The sequence below is a fragment of the Pistacia vera genome, unplaced genomic scaffold (genome assembly GCF_008641045.1).
Source record: "Pistacia vera cultivar Batoury unplaced genomic scaffold, PisVer_v2 Contig800, whole genome shotgun sequence".
Classification (NCBI taxonomy): Eukaryota; Viridiplantae; Streptophyta; class Magnoliopsida; order Sapindales; family Anacardiaceae; genus Pistacia; species Pistacia vera.
In genome coordinates, this window is record NW_022196669.1 from 566,251 (window position 1) to 584,385 (window position 18,135).

General features: G+C 35.0%; 1 pseudogene; it reads left to right on the forward strand.

Moving 5' to 3' along the window:
* Positions 1–242: 242 nt before the first annotated feature.
* The window catches only part of LOC116117230, a 31,840-nt pseudogene continuing 13,947 nt past the window's right edge, over positions 243–18,135 (forward strand).

Below are 18,135 nucleotides of genomic sequence, written 5' to 3' on the forward strand. Positions count from 1 at the left end.
TCTCACTAATGTCAAAGAGGAAGAGATAAATGTTTAAACAAATAAACAAAACTTGATAATTCTATCGAAATTCAGATGATTGGGTAGCCGATCGAATCCTTCGTCAATTTTCCCATGCTCTACGAAACCCTTTGAACTGTTTACGCTCTTTAAAACCCACTACTCGTCGTTACAATTATCTTATATCTTAAAAGAAAAAGAATTAGCTAGCCAGTTGATTTGTTGTGTCTCTAGTTACATATATGGAGACTCTTTCTTCACCATCCTATGTTGTGATAGCATATGATGCAACTAAGGAACGTGGTCAAGATGAGCTTAAGGTCACTGTGGATAGAATTAGACTCAGAGGTGACATTCTTCGTGGAGGTGATACCCTTCTTGTGCTTGGCGTTTTGCATAGGGTCGATGGATTGCTTTCATAATTATATCAACACTATTATTTACTTGGACTATCATGCTTACCTGTTCTCAACTTAACCCATCAGTTTAATTAGTAACAATTTTTTCACTTAGATGAGTATAAAAGTGTAACCTACTCTCGTGTAGCTCAAATGGTAGGACGTGTGGTTAGGGCACACGATCCCAGGTTTGAATCCTCTTCAGTCCCAAGATTTAAGTGGGGGCCTCGCCATAGAATGACGTACATGTTTCCCAAAATTTTTAACCCCTTTATGATTCCTTAAAGGTGTGCTTTTTATTAACCCCTAAATACGCTGTTTATTCATTTTCTTGTTTTGGGTTGGTATAGTGGGTTACCAGGCCAAGGCATGTGCTGCTAATTTTGGAACGAGTGTTCGTGCTATGGAGGAAGAAGTTACAAAGAAAGCGGATGCATATAAAAATATGCTTCTTCAAAGTGCTGAGGCGTGTGATGATGATGGGGTAATATATACTATAGATGGTTTGAATATTAGTCAATAAGGGCCTCTAGATCTGTTGCTATCAATTGACAGATTAATAACTTGTATGATCACCATATGATTAGAAATTGTTTTTACTTCTGGCAATTATACGTGTAATTGTGTTGTATAACAAATTTCATATTAGGGAAACAGACAGTTTTTCATAGTTATTCTTCGATTTTGTTTGTAATTCCCATATATATATGATCATGTTTAGGTCAGCATTGAAGTTAAAGTTACTGCTGGAACGCCCCTTAAGAAGGTGATTGTGCAAGAGGTTTTAGCGTGTAAAGCAACTTGGGTTATACTTGATAGGTAATTGTTTTCTCTTTATTCTATTCTTGTGTTCCGAGTCAGAAGTCTATAAGGTCATACTTTCATATTTATGATTGAAAACAAATCCAAATTCTGCATTAATTAGGTGCTCAATTTTTCCTTATAACTTGCAAATCCTGCAGGCATCTGAGAAGAGATCAGGGGTTCTATCTGAGACAAATACCTTCAAAGCTTGCATTAATTCAAGATAGCTTCGGTGTGGAAATCTTGAGATCTAAGACAACAAATGAAACAGATGCACTTATAGAGCACAAGTTGTTTAACTCCATGTCAAAATCAGTTCCCCAACCTAATACTCAACCTGCAGAAAATGCTGATCAGCAGTCTATCTCCAGTATTAAGAGCTATCTTCAAATCCACAGGTCCTTGGATAGCGATTTGATTTCTTCATCCATTTATGATTCGCGGGAGCATTACTGTCCATCTGATTCTGGGGCTCACTCTGAGCAAGAAAAATCTGGTCCGCAACTTTCTTCACCTTCTTAGAAGATAAAAATTCCACAGCATAAGAATCACTTGCGAAAGAGATCTTCAGGAGCTCCAATTCTTTGTGCTACATGTGGGCTGAGGACTGAGTTGTATATCAAGGATTCTATGAAATTCAGTTTTCTCGAAATTCAGCAAGCAACAAATGATATATCAGAGGAATATGATTTAATTGGAAAGGGTGGATTTGGTATATCGAAACCCACAAGACTAACCCTCTGATGTTCCTTTATAGACAGATTAAATGTGAAGAAATCAAGACTGCTAGTCAAAATCGAATAACAAAAGCTGTAAAGTTTTGAAGCTACCGTTATGTGTACAGTTTGATCTTAATAAAGCAGAGTTATTCAATTCAATTCTATATGATTTTTTTTATTGTAGCATTTTTGCTTAAACTTTCCCTTCACGAATCAGTTGGTTATGTGTAAGGCATAATTTCAGAAATTTACTAATTTACAAACACTGTATAGATAAAAGAACAATAATGTATCACTTAGTGTGGCTTCCAATACTTGATAATCTCAAGATAATATATATAGGTGATTCATAATTGATAAAGGGTCTTGATATGTTAAAGTGAAATAACAGTGAGCTTTTTACATATTCAAAATTAGTCTTAATTTCATCGTAAATAAAATGTCTTTATTAAAATGAAAATGGAGTAAAAAAAGTAACATCAAATATGTCAATCAAAAGTTGTTCATTTTTTTTTTAGAGAATAAATATATCACATCATCTATATACTCAATCAATATATATACATCATTCATTACCATGCCAAAAACTCCCTTGAAAGTAAAAAATAAATATTAAAATTTCATTTTCAATTTTCAATTTTCAATTTTCTTATTGACAATGACTATCTCTAACAAAAAACTTTCTTGCTCTATTACTGTTACCCTCTTCGAACCTAATTTGGTAGTAATATGAAGACTGGTATAGGCTTGGGTGCCCATTACTATTGCTATTAAGTTTTCTGTCTAGAAGTGCCTTGCAATCCTCTCCTTGTCTTGGTTTGTACAGCAACCATTTGGCGCCAATTTTTGATATATGTATTAATGTTCGAATATCCAAAGCATATCTATGTATCATATCCTCATAATGTACTCTCACCAATGTCAAACAGGAAGAAAGAAATAAGTTCAAACAAACAAACCAAACTTGATAATTCTATCGAAATTCAGATAATTGGATAGCCTATCCAATCCTTAATCATTTTTACCATGACCTAGGAAACTCTTTGAGCTGGTTTCCGGTCTTTAAATCCCCGTACTCTATTGTTTTTTACATTAATCTTCAAAGAAAAAGATCGGCCCAACCGATCGATTAGTTGTGTCTCTATAGGTAGTTATATTTGGAGACTCCTCCTTCACCATCCCTAGTTGTGATTGCATATTGTCAAAAAAGAAGCAGTAAGATGCAAAACGAGTAAACTAAGTTGCTGAAGAATGCAAGAAGAAACAAAATGGAAGAAGACTCAATAGTCTGTATATTTGTATTGTGTATTTAGTGTTTACAAAGTGTTTAATTTATACAAAAAATTAGAGAACAATATAAGGAATGTAATCAATGGTGTAATTACACAATAATTTGAATAAAGCAATTCCTAAAGTCACTCTTGGATATCTTGTAATGTGCTTGATTCCAGGATGCATAATTCCAGCAGTCTTTAATCTTCATTCCATATTGCATCCCTCCTCCTCAAGCTGGTGGTTTCTAGATGTTAGAAACTCCAAGCTTGTGAAACAAATATGAATGTTGTCGACTACACAATGGCTTTGTGAAAATGTATGTTGGTTGCTTTGAAGTTTGGATATGCATAGTCTTGATAACCCCTTCTTAAATTTTGTCTCAGATAAAGTAACAGTCAATTTCAGTATGATTTGTCCTTTCATGGAATACAAGATTTGCTGCGATGTCATTGGCAGCTTTGTTATCACAATGTAAGATGACAAGTTTACTTGTTTGTATCTCCAAATCTTTTAGTAACCCAGACAATCTCACATGTGGTTTTTGTCATAGCTCTATATTCAACCTCTACTGAAGATAATGATATTGTTGAATGTCTCTTTGTCTTCCAGTAAATCAAGGATCCGTCAAGCTTTATATAGTAACTAGTGAGTGATTTCCTTGTCATTGGACATGTGTCCCAGTCTGAGTCAGAGAAGGCTGTTATATCTAAGTTCTCGTCTCTTAGTTAAAGAAGCCCTAAACTTGGACAACCTTTCAGATATTTGAGTACCTTAGTTGCTGCCTCCATATGGGATTCCTTTGGTCCATGCATGAATTGGCTTAGGATGTGAACAACATAACTTATGTTTGGCCGCGTCATGGTGAGATATATCAGTCTTCTGACAAGACTTTGATAGATGGTTGGATCCTCTAATGAAGGATCAATTTCTGAGGATGACACTTCTTTATCATATTATTGGCTCGTAAGTTTAGTGTTCTGTTTTACAAGAATCATGCTTAATTTACATGCGGATAATCCAAAGTTGAGCTCAGGAACATACTTTCTCTAGCTGAGTGTATGCCAGCGGGAGACCTTGCAATCTCGATTCCCAAGAAATATTTAGGCTCTCCCATATACGGAAGTGTTTGTTGAGGTGTTCCTTTAGAGCTCGAATGGCGGGTTCATCATTCCCTATGATAAGGATGTCATTTATATAAAGGATCAAAGCAATGAATGAGGTACCTTTGAGCCATGTGAAAAGAGCATAGTCATTTTTGGATTGTACAAATCCTATGTCTGTAAGTGCCTCTATGATTTTTGCATTCCATTGACGAGATGTTTGCTTCAAATCATAGAGGGGCTTTCGCAGCCGACATACGGTATTCTCCCCCTGGCGGTGAAGTCCCGATGGGAGATCCATGTAAATTTCCTCATGAAGGTCGCCATGGAGGAAGACATTATGACGTCCATCTAGTGGAGCGACCAATCTCGAAGATAAGAAATCTCGGATAATCACATGTTTAGCAATAGGGGAAAAGGTTTCTTGGTAGTTAAACCCTTCCCGGTGAGTGAAACCCTTGACAACAAGGTGAGCTTTATAGCGTTCAATGGACCCATCCGCTCAATGCTTAATCTTGTAAACTCATTTGTAGCCAATGGGTTTCTGGTGGAGAGGCCTAGGTATAATTTCCCAAGTATTATTATGGGCCAGTGCATTAAGTTCATATGCCATGGCTTGCCGCCACTGTGCATAAGGGACAACACCGGAATAGCAAGAAGGTTCTTGATCGATCACTACAACAAAAAGGACTTTTAGCTACGATTTTGTTAGTGATGATTTCAAAATTCGTCGCCAAAGGTAACTATTAGCGACAAAATATGAAATTGATCGCCAATAGTTTCGCGGACTTTCTAATCCTCACACGAGATGGCGGGAAACAAATTGGCGATGGACTTAGCGACAACATAATTTGTCATATAATGTTTTTTACGACGAAAATACAAAAAGTGACGCCCAAGTTGTTTTCACGACATAACCATATGTCGTCGTGGATACTTTTTAGAGATGAAAATATTACAAAACGTAGCCAAAAGTATTTAGCAACGCAAATGCACATTGCCATAAAATGTGTTTGGCGACGAAAATATAGAAAGCGGCACCAAAGACGTTTAGCTATGCAACAAAAGGCCCATCGTAACAACTTTTTGGCGACGAAAATATAGAAAGCGACGCCAAAGACATTTAGCTACGCAACAAAAGACCCGTCGTAACAGCTTTTTGGCGACAAAAATATAAAAAACAACGCAAAATCCATCTGGCTATGCAACAAATAGTTCGTCAGAAAACGTTTTTGGCGACGCAAATATAATAAAAAAAAGGCCAAAAACATATTGCAACGCAATTTATGTTTCATCGTGAAAACGTTTTGGTGTTGATTTTCTTAAAATCATTGCCATTAGTATGTTAGAATTTAATTTTTAATGTAATTTTATATTTATATGACAATAACTGCAATTGTAAAACCAATCAATAATAAAAGAAATCAAAATTAAAAACAGTGTCAACTGTCAATATAAAAAATAATGTCTTAGAAGTTTGGCTCTTGAATTTGACATTCAAGCATGTACTTCAATTTAAGAATGTTGCTAGTAAAGAATTTATTGTTTCACTTAATAGTTTGTGTTGGTTATTATTTAATACTTATTTAAAGCCTTGATTTATAAATATATATAAACATTTATTAAAAGCAAATGAAAATGCTCTTATTATTATTATTATTTATTTTGTAAATACGAAAAGCACCATGGGGTAAATTATTTTTCAGGTTTTCATTGTTGGTAGCTTATATTTGGTACTTATTTGTTGCTATTTGGGATCATTAATTTTTTTTTTATAATAAATTTATAATATTATTTAATATTTATTTTTAAATGTCAAATTTAGTACATTAAATAATATTTATTAATATTAAAGCAAACAAATCAAAATTAATGCACAAAGAAAAATCACATCACAATTATACAAATTAAATTTGGATAACAATAATAAATATTATTAATTCTCAATATCATCTTCAACTTGTACATCTTCATTTTATATCATCATCACTAACTCTACTACTTGGCTCCATAAATTGAACAACCTCTAGTTCCACATCCACCCTACGAAGTTCTTTTTGTCCATTAACTTCTACCTCAATATGAAAACTAAATTCATATAAATTATTGGTTTGATATGCATCATGAGTTGTCAATTGATCTTCCTCAATTTTATCGAGAATGTCGTACTCTGTATAACTTTCCAAACCGGGTTGATGTGTAATCCAGTTTTCAAAGAGAACTAGACTGTTAAAGGTACCGGATTTCGGTCCGATAGACTGGTATGATCCGGTTCTTTAAGTAGTGGATTCGGGAATTCACATCATAAGAATGTGATACATGTAAAACTCGACACTAATAGAAAAAACCTCCTTCCTTGACAGAATGAGTTGACAAATTTTCTTGACTGTTTTCAATTCTTGACTGATTGTTGACCGTTTATGAATTGTCAAGAATTTAAAATAATCTTTGACCGTTTTGGATGATTCTTGACAGTTATTAACTGTCAAGGAATTGGTTAAAAATAAATTTTGTAAATCTTGTTTTTGACTGTTATAGTCTAAATCTTTGACAGTTTTTAACTGTCAAGGATTAAGTATATAAAAAACAAAAAAAACAAAAAAAAAAATTGCCTTTTTTTGCCACCAATTTTTCATTCATTATTCCCATAATTTTTTCCTTAAAACTTATACTTACCCTCTATTTCACTCATTTTTGCAAACCCTCATAGTCGACCTATTTTCGGCATTGGAAAACAAGTTCTCGTTTCTACCAGTCCTGTTTAGTAGATGACGACTAGCTCAGTGACTTTGGCGCTTACCTCGTGTCTATTCTGACGGAGTTTGTTAACTTCGATAAGTTCTTGTCGAGGCGTATCCCCAACACCCAAATGTAGGGGTGTTCAAAAACATGTAGAAACTGAACCGAACAAGGAACCGAAGTGGTTTTCCGGTTATCCAGGAAATAGGTTTGATTTTGGTCCATAGAAATAGAGAAAACTGAATTTCTGAGTTTATTAAAAAAATAAATTAAAAAGTAAACAATTTTTTCGTTAAAATTAAAAAAAAAAAACAATTTAAATTAAAAAGATTATAAATCTAAAATTAAAGAAAATCAAAACCCCAAACTTGGTTTAAAAAAAATAATAATAATAAAACAATTTTTCCCACCTCAAAATTTTCGCCAAGGCAAATTCTCCCACCCATTTTTCATTAAATCAAAGCTAGGGTTATAAACTATTAGAACAACCCATTTCTTCTACCCAAAATTCCGGCGCCCAAAAACCCATTCTTCCGCCCAAATTTCTTCCTCCCAAAAACCAGAATAATTTCCCTCTCTTCCTCCCAAAATCTCTCTTTGTTGCTCTTCCACTGAATCGCAGAAGCTCTCTAAAACAAACCAAAAATGTAGAGATTCATTTCTCTGTCTCCAATCTCAAGAAAAATATCAATTCTCAAACTCTAGTTGTTGTGATGTGGCAATTGACCTATTCCCACGTGGAAGTCAAATTATAACTTAGGTGGTCAAAGTTATTAGCTAAAGACTAAAGGGGTAATTCTATCAAATCCATTCTTCAATAAACCTGATGCAAATTTGGTTTTGTTCATTCTGTTTTCTCGAGCTTTCTCTCCTGGTTACAGAGAGAGAAAGTTTGTTACGAATCTCTGGATGTGCTGGAAATCTGAAGAGCATTGATGGAATCAAACGGTGGTGGTAGGTCTTAGCTGGATTTTCCTTTTTGCTTTCACTTGTGTATAAATCTATCACTAATGTTTGGTTATTGTGTGTGGTGTATGAGAGGTGAGGAGATCTGGGTTTTACAGAGAGGTTTTTCATCTGGGTTTTTGCTTTATGTAAAGGGTGAGCGTAAATCTCTGTAAGGTTCTCTATTCTCATAGTAAATTCTTCTTATTGCCTTGAAGAGTGGATGTAGGTATTCTGTGTGATTACCGAACTACTATAAATCCGTGCGCCTTTCATATTCAGCTTATTATCTATTTATATTGCTTGTGATTTATCTGCTATTTTGGATTATGCACCGCTTTGGATTTTTGTTTATGGTCTCTGGTTGCAACAAGTGGTATCAGAGTTAGGTTTTCATTCTAGCACCTAGGGTTTATTCTAAGATGAGAGATCCTTTTCGAATCTAAAGTAATCTAGGCTTAGATCTGTTTTTTTCACAGCGGCAAATTTTTTAAGGTTTCTACTAGTCTCGGGTAAATTGGGGCTTTTGTACTCTGGGCATCTATGAAGGTTAGGAACCTAGAAATGTCTAAGTTTGAGGTGGAAAAATTCACAGGGGATAATGATTACGGATTATGGAAGATGAAGATAAGAGCTATCTTATTTAAGGATGGATTGTCTGATACTTTAGAGGGTGAAGATAGTTTACCAGACTCCCTATCTGAGAAGGAGAAGAAAGACCTGTTAAATAAAGCCTACAGTACCTTAATCCTAGGTCTGGGGGATAAGGTCTTAAGAGAAGTTAAGAAAATGATCACACCAGTAGAAATTTGGGAAAAATTAGACTCTCTATACCTGTCAAAGTCTTCTCCTAATAGGTTAGTTTTAAAACAGAAACTATTCAGTTTTAAAATGGATGAAAACAAAATATTATGAGAAAATATGAATGACTTTATGAAACTAGTACAGGATCTAGAAGGGCTTAGTGTTAAGGTTAAGGATGAAGATCAAGCAGTGATTCTTATTAACTCTCTTCCCAAAATATTTTCAAATTTTGTGGACACCCTTAAGTATGACAGACAAACCCTTAAACTAGATGAAGTAGTGGTAGCAATTACTGCTAAGGATGCTAAATTTAAAAAAGGAAGGTAAACTAGATGGTGAGGGGTTATATGTGAGAGGAAGATCTGAAAAGAAAGGCCACAAGAAAGGGAGTTTCAGGGATAGATCAAAGTCTAAGTCCAAATTCATTAGAAAATGTTTCCACTGTCATAAGGAAGGTCATTTCAAAAGGGATTGTCCTCATAGGAAGAAAAAATCAGGGGAAAAAGATGCTAGTGGGAGTGTAGATATAATTTCTGATGGTTATGAGAGTTCTGATGTGTTAGTAGCTTCTGAAAATGAAACTGATGCTGAATGGGTACTTGATTTTGGTTGTTCTTTCCACATCACTCCAAATAGGAGTTTTCTATCAAACTTTAAGAAACTAGAGTCTGGAAAAGTGTTGATGGGTAATAATGCAGTTTGTAGAGTCTTAGGAATAGGAGATGTAAGGCTAAATTTGCATGATGGAAGTTCAAAATGGCTCACAGATGTTAGATACATACCAGAACTAAAAAGAAATTTAGTTTCTCTAAGAAGCCTAGACTCAATTGGCTATAGTTATAAGGCTCAAGTTGGAGTACTTAAAGTAACTAAAGGATCCTTAGTTTTAATGAAGGGTGAGATAAGGAATGGGTTGTATATTCTAAATGGTTCAACCATCACTGGAACAGCAACTGTATCTTTATCTCAGAAGTCCAATAGGACAACTTTATGGCATGTTAGTGAAAAAAGATTAGTTGAGCTCAGTAAGCAAAAGGTTAGAGGAGGAGATAAAGTAGAGAAGTTGGATTTCTGTGATCACTGCATTTATGGAAAGATGAATAGAATTAGGTTTAGTGTGGGAAACCACTGTTCTAAGGCTATTTTAGATTATATCCATTCAGATGTGTGGGGGCCAACTAAATATCCATCTTTGGGAGGTTGTAGGTATTTCATTAGCATCACAAATGATTACTCTAGGAGGGTCTGGATCTATTTCTTGAAAACTAAGGGAGAGGCCTTTAGGAAATTCAAAGATTGGAAGATCCTGATAGAAAATCAATCTGGGAAGAAAATTAGGAAACTTAGAACCGATAATGGGTTAGAATTTATCAATGAAGAGTTTGATAGTCTGTGTAGGGAAAGTGGAATTCTGAGGCATAGAACAGTAAGACACACACCCCAGAAGAATGGTTTAGCAGAAAGGATGAATATGACCATTCTAGAAAAGGTTAGAAGCCTATTATCCTATTCTAAGTAACCCACCAGGTTTTAGGCAGAGGCTACCCACACAGCTGTTTATCTAATAAACAGAATACCTTCCTCAGCTATTAGTTTTCAAAACACCCATGGAGAAATGGTCTGGGCATCCTGCAAATTATAGTAACCTTAGGGTTTTTGGCTGCACTCTGTTTGTTCATGAGAAAACTGATAAGTTACAACCAAGGGCTATTAGATGCATTTTCTTAGGGTATCTTGATGGCATTAAAGGTTACGAATATTGGGATATTGGAGGAAAATGTGCATTATTAGCAGAGATGTGAGGTTTAATGAGGATGAGTTGGGTGGATTGAGTCAGAAAGAAAGTGCAATGCAGATAGGACAAAGGTGTTTAATCTGGATCTAGGTGGAGAAGTTTCAAACCTGAACAATCCTGCTTCAGATCCTGTTTCAGTTTCTCAAACTTAGGTGGATGAACCTAGCTTAGATGATAATGATGGTGATGGAAATGATTTACAAAATTATCAAATAGCTAGAGATAGAGAAAGAAGGGAAATTAAACTACCTAGGAGGTACTCACATGTTGATATGGTAGCCTTTGCTCTTCAAGTTGCTGAAGAGATTGATGAGGAACCTAGAACTATTAAGGAAGCCATGAATAGTAAAGATTCTAGGCAGTGGAAACTGGCCATACAGGAAGAGTATGGTTCTCTAATAAAAAATCAGACCTGGATTTTAGTTAACAAACCTGAAGGCAGTAGGATGGTTAAGTGCAAATGGGTTTTCAAAAGGAAAGAGGGTATACCAGGGGTAGAAGCACCTAGGTTTAAAGCAAGGTTGGTAGCCAAAGGTTTCACACAGGTTGAAGGAGTAGACTACAATGAAATTTTCTCACCAGTTGTGAGACACACCAATATCAGAATTCTCTTATCCTTGGTAGCTCAGTTTGATTTAGAATTAGAGCAATTAGACATCAAAACTGCTTTATTAAATGGTGATTTAGAAGAAAGAAGTCTGATGGAGCAGCCTGAGTTGTTGGAAAAGGGGTCTAAAAACCAAGTCTGTTTGTTAAAAAAAATCTTTGTATGGATTAAAGCAGTCACCTAGGCAGTGGTATAGGAAATTTGGTTGTTTTATGGTGAATGCTGGTTTTATTCGAAGTAGCTTTGATGGTTGTTTTTATTTCAAGTGTTTGTATGGTGAATGCTACATCAATTTGGCTTTGTATGTGGATGATATGTTTTTAGCTTGTAAAGATCTTTCTGAAATTGTTAAATTCAAAGGAGAGATGAGTAGACAATTTGAAATGAAAGATTTAGGGCAAGCTAAGAAGATCCTAGGAATGAATATTGAAAGGGATAGAAAAAATGGAAAACTAGTGTTGTCACAGAAAGAATATGCTGGAAAAATCATAAGGAAGTTTAACATGAGTAATTCTAAACCTGTTAAAACACCTTTAGGACAGCATTTTAAACTCAGTACAGTACAGTGCCTAGAAATAGAAGAAGAAAAGAAGGAAATGGCTTGCATTCCGTATGCAAATGCAATAGGGAGCTTGATGTATTTGATGGTTTGTACCAGACCAGATTTGGCCTTTGCAGTCAATTCTATAAGTAGGTTTATGAGTAATCTTGGGAAGAATCATTAGAAAGCTGTAAAATGGGTGTTTAGATATGTAAGGGGTACACTGGCCACTGGTATTGTTTACAGCAGGGGGCAAAATCAGGTGAATCTCATTGTAGGATATGTGGATGCTGATTATGCTGGAAATGTAGACAATAGAAAATCCATGACTGGTTTCTGTTTTCTATTTGGGATAATATGGTTTGTTAGAAGGCTAACTTGCAAGCAATTGTTACTCTGTCAACCACAAAAGCAGAATATGTTGCAATTACAGAGGCAGTCAAAGAGGCAATATGGCTTAGGGGAATGCTTGATGAAATGGGATTGAACCAGTAGCAGGTTCCAATCAAGAGTGACAACCAAAGTGCAATTTTTCTATGCAAAAATCAAGTTTTTCATGAGAGATCAAAACACATTGATGTCAGGTTGCACTTTATCAGAAATTTGATTGAAGACAAAGTCATTAAGGTGGAGAAGATTCCTGGAAGAGAAAACCTAACAGACATGTTCACTAAGTCTGTTATTTTGGACAAGTTAAGGATCTTTAAGAGCCTTCTGCACATTGAAGAAAATTAGAAGAAGTTCCAGGGCAGTAAGGAAAGGCAATGATCAAATGTCAAGGTGAAGATTTGTTGTGATGTGGCAATTGACCTATGCCCACGTGGAAGTCAAATTATAACTTGAGTGGTCAAAGTTATTAGTTAAAGACTAAAGGGGCAATTCTGTCAAATCCATTCTTCAATAAACCTAATGCAAATTAGGTTTTGTTCATTCTGTTTTCTCAAGTTTTCTCTCTTGGTTACAGAGAGAGAAAGTTTGTTACGAATCTTTGGATGTGCTGGAAATCTGAAGAGTGTTGATGGAATCAAACGGTGGTGGTAGGTCTTAGCTGGATTTTCCTTTTTGCTTTCACTTGTGTATAAATCTATCACTAATGTTTGGTTATTGTGTGTGGTGTATGAGAGGTGAGGAGATCTCGGTTTTACAAAGGGGTTTTTCATCTTGGTTTTTGCTCTGTGTAAAGGGTGAGCGTAAATCTCTGTAAGGTTCTCTATTCTCATAGTAAATTCTTCTTATTGCCCTGAAGAGTGGATGTAGGTAATCTGTGTGATTATCGAACCACTATAAATCTGTGTGCCTTTTATATTCAGCTTATTATCTATTTATGTTGCTTGTGATTTAACTGCTGTTTTGGATTATGTACTGCTTTGGATTTTCGTTTATAGTCTCTAGTTGCAACACTAGTGTTAGATTTTGGCTTCCAAAATTCTCTTAATCCATCCATTCATCACCGATCGATCTTACCGTTACCTTTCTCGCCTCGTTTTTATAGTCTGATCAACCCCCGTTCTTGCTAAATATGATCTTTGTTTCGTCTGGAAAACTCAATTCATTTATTTCTCTATCAATTTCTTCTTTTAATCGTATTTCATGTTCAAGTTCAAGGCTTTGTCAATCAATCCTTTGAAAAGTTAGGGCTTTGTCGATCAATCCTCTGAAAAGTTAGGCTTTGTCTATCAGTATCTGCTAATGGTCTAAACGAGTTGTTAGACTATCTTAAGTCTCTTGAGCCTCAGAATCTGAAGGTAAGAAGTTTTGTTTATCTTGATTTCCTCTTCGACATATGGTTGACATCTGAGCTTTGGAGTTTCTGATTGCTATCTAATCTTCCACTGATTGTGGGGAAACATTTGCGATATTGTAGTCATGCTTAGATATTTTTGTTGCCACTGAGGAAGACTATGTTTGCATTTATCATTTTTGAAAAAATCAATATTAAATTAATGAAATCACTATGTGTTTGAAAATCAAAATTTTGGGGTTTTAGGAGAGGGATTATGTATTTTTGTTCCTTGATTTCATACTTCCTGTCAAAATGAATACCTTTAGTGTGACTCAAATGTGTATCTATCTAAGTATGGTCTCTCACGAATCACCACTGTTTCTTTTAAGAGTCTGTGTACATTGTTTTCAAATGAATTGTGCACTGTTTATGTAGGAGTTGACTAGTAGTGCTAGAGAGGATGTTGTGCTTGCTATGAACACGTTCATTAAGCGTCTTTTGGCTATTTCAGATCCCAACCAAATGAAGGTTTGCCTTTATATTAGAGCTTTACGATCTTCCTTCACCTTTCTGCTTCATATTAAGGCATAAATTTCATTGATTTCCAAATATCTAGTTGATTGTGTATATTCATCCTTACTGAAATGAATTGAGATTGACTATTAAACTGATTATCTGAATTTTCGATAACTATAACCAAGAGACTGAAAACCATATGTGATTTGAGCAGTGTCCTCTGGAGTATATCTTTGGATTTGTTGATTGAAGATCTTTATGTTGTATCATAAAATGCATTTATTTGAAATTGTTGAAGTAACTTCTTGTTTAATATCTTTACCCCTGATGTAAATATATGCTATCATTTTGTGTGGTCAATGATTTCAGTAATGACTGTCTGCTGCACCATGAATAGCTTTTATACATGCCAAACTAGCGTATGCAGGCATCTAATTGAAACTGACCATGGTTAAAGTGACTTGAAATTGTTATTCCCTCAGTTTGTTGCTTACAATCAGAGGAGTTTAATGCCATTAGGCTTGTAAACGATGATTTGGTTGTATATTTTGACTCATCTATCTGTGACTCTTTTTAAGTTTATAGGATGCATTATCACAATTGTGGCTGACATCCAACTTGTTAAAAATGGATGTGGGTCTGTGGACCTGCAAATGAGTGCTCCCAATGATCTCAGCTTTTGCAAAATGAGTTCATAGTCTGCACAGATATTTTCCATGATTTTCCTTCTCCAGCGGAAAGTTTTTTGTGGAGTAACCATAATCTCAAAAGTATCAGCTAATAGGGAAAAGACCAACTATAATATTTAAACTCATAACAGTTCTCATATGTTATGATCTTGATGCTTGATTCCATTTTTTTAATCAAACCTGGGAGTATAAGGGATAGATAGCTATGGTTTCGATATATTTTGATATTTTTCTTTCAAATTGTTACATGTACATTTTAGGTAGGTACTCAATAAGGTTTAGTACATAACTAACACATTGTCTTGTTCTATGGCTTGATGCATGTTCTCTTACCTTTTCTTATTCTTTCGGGCTCTTTTAATTGTGTCAATTATCTTGAACCTAGAACTCTGGTGGTTATGCTCATAAAATTTATTTCTCATCTTTTAATTTGTAGATTCGAATGGAGACACCATCTGGCATTAAAGATTCCATACCTGCTTGGATAAAGTTCTTAGTACAAGCTCCAGGTGAAATCCCATAAAATGGTATATACTATGATCCACTAGAAGAGGTATGGTTCTGCAATCTTTTATTTCTCTAGGTTTGCCAAAACATTTCTGAGAAATTTATGATTTAGGCATGTCTAAGAATCTTTAGTATAAAAGCAAGAGTGACTTCAAATTCAGCAATAACATTGGGAAGGATTTATGATTAATTTTTAAATAATTGTGTAATTTTGAGTATGCGATATTACACGGAACTCTTACCATACCATAACATTGACATTTGTGGAGATGCACTTTGATAAACTTTGCACTCAACAGGTAAAGGAACAAAACCTGGTTATTATCGTGGATTGGGTTATGGTCCAAAACCACTTGCATCTTCTAAGACTTCAAGGCTAGCCAATCAAGAAGTTTTAGAGGAACTCACACACTTGCGTGAGGAGGTGCAAGAACTAAGAGGCATAAGGGAAGAATTTCGCCAATATAGGCAAATGATGGAGAAGATGCAGCAATTCATCTCAGTTAATATGGGTTCTTGTTCTACTGGCTCACAGACATTTCTGGACCAATTTCCACCAGATCCTCCACCACCTGCAACAATTTGAGTTTTTATGTCACTTTTTGTTGAATATTAACAATTTAGTCAACTTTATATATTTTTAACTTTTTATTTGAAAAGAAACATATATAGAATAATATATTTGGTTTGATATATTTGTGTCATTTTAATTAATTACATTTACAAATTAATATTTACGTTTTAGAATTAAATTTTAAAATGTCTAAGATAAATTAAATATTATTTAATTATATATTATAAAATGGGCAATGACAATTATATTTCAACGTTGTAGACTTTTAGCTATGAAATATATTCATCATTGAAAAGTTTTGTTGATGACTTTTATGTTTCATCGCTAATAGTTTTAAGTGACGAAATATAAAGTACCGTCATGCTATACTTTAAACGACACATATAAAGATTACGTCGTTATTAACTTTAGGCGACAACAACTCATTTTTATTGCGCTACATGTTAGGCGACAAAACGTCACATTTTGTCGCTATATATTTTATGCAATGCAAACAATTATGGTGTTGCTATTAATTTTATGCAACAAAAATGCACATTTCGTCGGAGTATTTCGTAGGCGAGCAAAATTCACATTTTGTCGCGGTATATGTTCGGCAACACAAACACACATTTCATCATGGTATAGTGTCGATGACACAATAAAGAGCAAGTCGTTACTAACTTTAGGCGACAACAACTAATATTTCATCAGTAAAAAGTTTTAGCAACGAAAATGGTATAGGTGATAATTTTTTGGTTTGTCACCATATTTAGCGACAAATTTTAACAAATCGTCGCCTAAAATCAAGCGCAACATGCCTACTGCGACGATGATTTTCTTCCGTCGCTAAACATATTCCATGACGATTTCTACGTTTTTAGCAACAAAAAATTTCGTAGCTAAAAACCCTTTTTGTTGTAGTGGATAGAGATCTGATTGACATAGATCCTGTGGGCAGTAGAGAGACGATCATAGCTAACATAATCAGAAGTAGGGTAAAGAATACCTAAGGCATTTTGAACAGTGGGGCAGACATAATTAGCTATCCAGATGGGTGGTCAAGTAGACCATGTGGATCGACGTGGGGTCGGTTCTGGATGAGACTGTCGATAAGGGCAAGAGATGGGCCTGCCGATGGATAGGACTCTATATAAGGCACAGGAGTAGAGTCGATAGCTATTGTAGAGGAACCCAGATCATTTGTAAGAGTTATACTGAAGAGTGGTCCCAATGGAGATGGGTCGTCTTCTAGGAAATGATCAGCTGTTTGATAGGGAGCTACTAGATTGGTTAGTAGTATCTAGAAAAGGAAAGTTACCTTCATGAAAGACCACATCTCTAGAAACTAAGAACTTGTTTTTTATCAGGTTGTATAGGCAATACCCTTTCTGATGCATAAGTTATCCCATGAAAACACATCGAGTGACGCAAGGACCAAACTTTTCATGAGCCCCAAGATTAGTAGCATAGCATAAACAACCAAAAACTTTGAGATGGTCAATGTCTGGGAGTTTACTAAAGAGAAGTTCATAGGGTGTCTTACCATTAAGAACTTTGGTGGGCATCCAATTGACCAGGTAAGTAGTAGTGACCACACATTCGCCCTAAAAGGAAAGAGAGATATTAGCTTAGTGTTTGAGAGCTTGGGCTACTTCTAAGATGTATGTGTTTTCATTCAACTATACCATTCTGTTAAGGTTTATAGACACATGAACTTTCATGAATAATGCCAAGCGATGAAAAAAATGAGGAGCATTGGTGATTGAAGAAATCACGAGCATTATTTGTTCGAATGCGTTGGACAGACATACTGAACTGTGTTTTGACCATGGAGATGTATGCCCTAATTTTGGTAAGTGTTTGGGTTTTTGAATTCAAGAGATAAACCCATGTCCCTTGGGAAAAATCGTCAACTATGGTAAGGAAGAAATAGGAGCCATCATGGTTAAGAGTGTGATAAGGTCTCCAAATATCAGTATGAACTAGGGAAAAAGGGTGAGTAGTGTGTGCTGTGTTGTGTGGAAAAGTGGTTCGAGATTGTTATTTACTGGAGCATTACTACTTTCCATCTGATTATGAGGCTCACTCTAAGCAAGAAAAATCAAGTTAGTTGGTCTTTCATATTGAACTGAAATTGATTGATTTTCTCAATTTGCTTTATTGAACATTGAAGAATGATATTTTTCTTTCTAACAAATTGTAACACCCCGTATTTGTATTGGATTTTATTAAAGATTAATTTTGTGTTTTGAGAGGTAAAGTGTAAGTTTTTAAAACTTTTTGAGGGTGTTTTTGTTAAATTTTAAAAAGTTGTGTCAAGGGTAAAAAAGAAAGAAATGAGAGATTCTAGGTTTTCAAACAAAAGGGGAAAATATGGATATTTTTGCAAGAAAAAGATTATGTGGCGGGATTTTAGA